This window comes from Rhincodon typus, chromosome 11 (assembly GCF_021869965.1).
Source record: "Rhincodon typus isolate 14 chromosome 11, sRhiTyp1.1, whole genome shotgun sequence".
NCBI classification, from domain to species: domain Eukaryota; kingdom Metazoa; phylum Chordata; class Chondrichthyes; order Orectolobiformes; family Rhincodontidae; genus Rhincodon; species Rhincodon typus.
This window is the reverse complement of record NC_063342.1, coordinates 28795954-28801307: the sequence shown is the minus strand read 5'-3', so window position 1 is coordinate 28801307 and position 5354 is coordinate 28795954.

The following is a 5354-nucleotide window of genomic DNA, read 5'->3' as shown; positions in this document are numbered from 1 at the left end:
CCAGCTCTACACCTTGTTATCACAGTTAAATCTATCAATTTTCTATTCCAGGTTTATTAATTAGTCGAATTTAAATTCCTTAGCTGCCATTGAGAACTTTGAAGTTATCTCCAGCTCATTAATTCAGGCCTCTGGACTACCAGTCTGGTAACATAACCGCAATGCTGCTGTCTTATGGATAATTGCCTTAAAATGACATTCAAGGCACTATGTTGTACTATGTGGGGGCTCTGAGATCAATGTCCAAGGCTATGTGACAATTAAATTTTGAGTCTGGAAACCGCAGCACTCACTTGTGAAATATCAAGGAAGTTTCTGTTTTATTGCAGGAATCAATTCAATCGCTAGTAATTGTCCTGGAATCTGAAACAAACATTTCCAAAAACCCCAGACCTATTGTCTTTCCAAATCTTGGAAGCAAACCACATATTTAAAAGTCTCCTTTTTCAAGAAAAGATAGACCACTCTTTTGCTGTTAACTAGGAACAGGGTAGATGGAATCATGGGCATAGGCTTTCAGATCTGATGACGTGAGATATGTAGTTCAATTTTGTGAAAACATTTAGATTTGTTCTCTGCCATTTGACTGGTTAGCTAAAGGGCAGATGGAGGTGAGGATGCTAACTTTCTTCAGGTCTCCAGTGGCTATTCAGACTGAGGCATAAACATTGTGTCATAAGAACATAAGAAATAGGAGCAGGAGTGGGCCATCTGGCCTGTCAAGTTTGCTCCACCATTCAATAAGTTCATGGCTGATCTTTTCATGGACTTAGCTCCACTTACCTGCCCGTTCACCATAAACCTTAATTCCTTTACTGTTCAAAAATCTATCTACATTTACATTAAAAGCATTCAATGAGGTAGCCTCAACTGCTTCACTGGGCAGGGAATTCCACAGAATCACAATCCTTTAGGTGAAGAAGATCCTCCTCAACTCAGTCCTAAATCTGCTCCCCCTTATTTCGAGGCTGTACCCTCCAGTTCTAGTTTCACCCACCAGTGGAAATACCTCCCTGCTTCTATCTTACTTACTCCATTCATAATTTTACATGTTGCTATGCCTCATTTACTCGATGAATGCAACTAATCCTGCACAGAATGCAGGTGGGATCCACGTAGGCACTGCAACACAGAGGACATGTACCAAGAACATCTGACTTATCTGAGCAGTGAAATGAGAACGCTGCCTTGTTATCTGCTGCAGTGATATGGGTAACACTATGTAGAATTTCTCTGAAAAGAACAGAAACACGATTTGCACATTTAGATTCCCTTGGATGCCTTCTTTGGTGTCTTTGTCATAAGCATATGTATTCCAGTGAAACTTTGTTTTGCGTACCAGCTAAGTGTCATATAGTCTTTAGTACACGAACATTAGGAACTCAATCTGTGCAGGCTCAATTAATATGACAGGTCAAAATGTTAAGAATGGATTTGGGAATAGGAGGGATGGTAAGCCTCTAATTCCACTCAATATGAAAGTATCTGAACTGGGTCATTGTTCATTATTTGGAAGACAAATATGCAACAGAATCTTGTTCCTAGGTTCTTGCATATCCTCAATATTTTCTTCCTCCTCACTACAATCTTGATCGCGGTCATCATCATTCAAGTCCATAATAAAGTATATCTTTCCCTCCTACACCTTAAACATATCATCATCTTCCTATTCTTCATGATCCACTGATCAGGCAACCTCCCACAGCTCCATGTGGCGTTAAATGGAAAGGAAATGAGGGTTCAAGCGAGCATAACTCCATTCGAAATTTCAGCAAATGCTTTCTTGAAACAAGGAGATCTAAATGTAGGAGTGAAATCTTTATTGTAGTTAGTAGTGCTGAGGCATGAGTCCAGGTGACAAGAATACAGTACTGCACATGTAGTCACTGTAACAAAGTCAGCCAGGTAGACCTGACAGGGTATGAGACCCCTGATTGGGGCTGTTAATCTGGTCCAATCAGGGAGCCCTGGCTGACAGATATAAACAGGAGTTTCAGAGATTCTGTTCACTCTGACAGCTGACTCTGAGGGAGCTGGATCAGTATTAAGGACTATGCACTTGTAAATAATGGGTGACTTGGTGATGGGATACCAGCCCCTGTGGAGTTATTTCAGCACACTCCACAGTCAAGTCAATCTGCCTGGACGAGTGTATCATAGGCTTCATCATGGCACAATTCCAACTCATTTAGAATACAGTTCGGTATTTCAATGCTGCACTTTGGAGCTCACCAGCGCCCTTCAGTGTAATGCTGCTGAAAGGCCACTTTGCACACAGGGACAGATACCCAAATCATGCATCAGGCCAGAGTGCATCTCAGGGCTGTTAACTTGCTTTCTTAGTGTTCCTTCATGTAGCACCAACTTGGATGCTGACAGAATCTCTGTCTTGTCTTTTTATATTCTGTGGCCCCATTCTAAACTTACAGGCAAATAGTATTCTTGTCTTGCCTTGCCTTTTACTGCAGACTGTCATTGGTTGTGAGCAGTGCTTAAACATGTTGATGCTAATGTTTTAAACTACCTTAGATTCATCTTCATCAGGTAATTTTCTATGAGTAGTATCCAAACATTTCCTTGTATACACTTTGAATGTTGCCACTAACTCATTATTGGCCCTTAAAGTATACATTGACAGATCATGCAATAATTCTGTCTTCTTTCTGTTTTTTTTTGCCAATGTGTCACTCACTGTCTACTGCTGGAAAGTTAAACTCTTTCTATTTTACTTCACCATTTTATGTCAATCTCACACCACAGCATATGTTAGAAATATATATGGCAAACATCCTGAATGTGCTTCAACAAAATGGTTATGTCTCAAAGTCTAAAGGGAGTAGTCCTCAGTCAAGTGTTTGAGACAGTCTTCAGTCAGGAGTACCATCAGTCAAGGATAGTGTCTGATTTCAGTGCAGTTGGCCACCTTGAGCAGTCACAATCAGGGGTTTTCTATCATTTCAGTCTGGGATGAGGTTCACAACCAGTCCTGGAGGGACAGTGCAACCAATCAGGGTATTAGTGAGGAGCTGCACAGAGATTAGTCAGGGATTGGGTAACACATCAGTCAGAGCTGTTCTTCTAGGCTGGTCCAGGGGTGGGCTCTGGTCAGTCCTGGCTGTCTGTTCACTGAATGTCAAGGCTGGTTATCAGAGGTAAGTTGGGGAAGTCATTTGTGAGTACTGGAGGAACTATGCTGGGATGCAGAGGGGATAATTGTGACAGGGAATAATGCAACATATAAGGTGGGAGACAATAGTGCGTTAGAGGACATGAGTAACTGTGGGAGAGGGTTCATTGCTGATCACCTACATCCAGGCTTTGATAGGGAGCCAGTGCAGTATGATGTCTAACATGACTATGCTGTTGATCCTGCGCTCAGGGAGAAACAAAGGGAAATTAAGACTGAAATGAAAGACTTGGATGGGAACACACACAAGCTCAGAATTGATGAGATTGACAGTAACAGCAAGGAAGAAAGGAACATGAAGGTTTGGGAGTCTCCTAGATTAATAGGCTGAGCCTGTGACTCCTTCTGCGAAATATGATCTGTGTGCCTTCTATACTCATACAAATGGCAAATTCTCAATGTATAAATGGCTGCCACCACACCCAGAGTGAAAGGACTAAGTGTATTTTTCAGCCTGAGGATGTGAGCTCTACTTGTGAGTGATGTGAGGGCCTTCAACGAATAATTAGATTACATAGTGCAGGGTTAAGATATCGATAATCATAGGCATCAAGAACACAGAACATAGAATAGTGCTGCTCAGGAACAGGCCATTCAGTCCAACATGTCTGTACTGACCATGATGCTAATGTAAACAAATCCCATCTGCCTGCACATGGTCCATATCCCTTAAGTCCCTGCCTGTTCATGTGTCTGTCTAAATGCCTCTTAAGTGTTATCGTATCTGCTTCTACCACCTCCGCTGGCACCATGTTCCAAACACAAGCTGTGGAAAAATTTGCCTCCCAAATGACCTGTAAACTTTCTCCTTCTCACGTTAAACCCATGCCTCCTAGTATTTGACATTTTCAAACTGGGAAAAAGACTCTGACTTTGCAGCCTATCCATGCCTCTCATAATTTTATATATTTCTATGAGGTCGTCCCTCAGCCTCCAATGCTCTAGATAAAACAATCCATGTTTGTCTAAAATTTCCTTGAAGCTAATACACTCCAATCCTGGCAACATCCTGGTAAATGTCTTTTGCACCCTCTCCAAAGCCTCCACATCCTTCCTACAGTGTTGTGATCAGAACTGCACACAATACTCCTAATGTGGCCTAACTAAAGTCTTATACAACTGCAACATGACTTGCTGGCTTTTCTTATCAATGCCCCACTAATGAAGGCAAGTATGCCGCATGCCCTCTTTACCACCTTATCCACTTGTGATACCCCTTTCAGGGACTTATGTATTCGTATCCCTAAATCCTGCTGTTCATTTCAATGTTCCGATGGCTCCTATCATTTACAGTACACTTTCCTCTTGCATTTACCTCCCAAAATGTATCACCGCACACTTGTCTGGATTAAACTCCATCTGCCATTTCTCGTCCAACTTTCCAACTGATCTATAACCTGCTCTATCCTTTGACAATCTTCCTCACTATCCACAACTCCACCAATTTTTGTATCATCTGGAAACTTACTAACAGATCACCTACATTTTCATCAACGTCGTTGATATATATTACATATATTACAAACATCAGAGGTCCCAGGACTGACTCTTGCGGAACACCACTGGTCATAGACCTCCAGTCAGAAAAACACCCCTCCACAATTACTTTCTGTCTTCGATGACCAAGCCAATTTTGTATCAAACTTAGCAGATCAACATGGATCCCATGGATCCCATAATCTTCTGAACCTACCTACCATGTGCAGAGCTGGATGAACACAGCAGGCCAAGCAGCATCATAGGAGCACTCCCCTTCATCACTTCCTCAAAAAGCTCAATCAAGTTTGCGAGACAAGACCTCCCCACACAAAGCCATGCTGACTATTCTTTATAAGTCCATTCTTTTCCAAATGCAAGTAAATCCTGTCCCTAAGAATCTTCTCCAATTCCCTATGACCAAAATAAAGCTCACCTGCCTGTAATTTCTATATTATCCCTGCTGCCCTTCTTAAACAAAGGAACAACATTGGCTGTTCTCCAATCTTCTGGGACCTCACTTGTGGCTAAAGAGGACACAAAGATCTGTCAATCCCCCAGCAATCCTCTCCTTTGCCTACCTCAGAATCTTGAGATAGATCCCATCTGGGGATGTAGCTACCTTAATGCCTTTCAAGTCACACAACACCTACACCTTTTGAATGTCGACATACTTTAGAACATCAACATA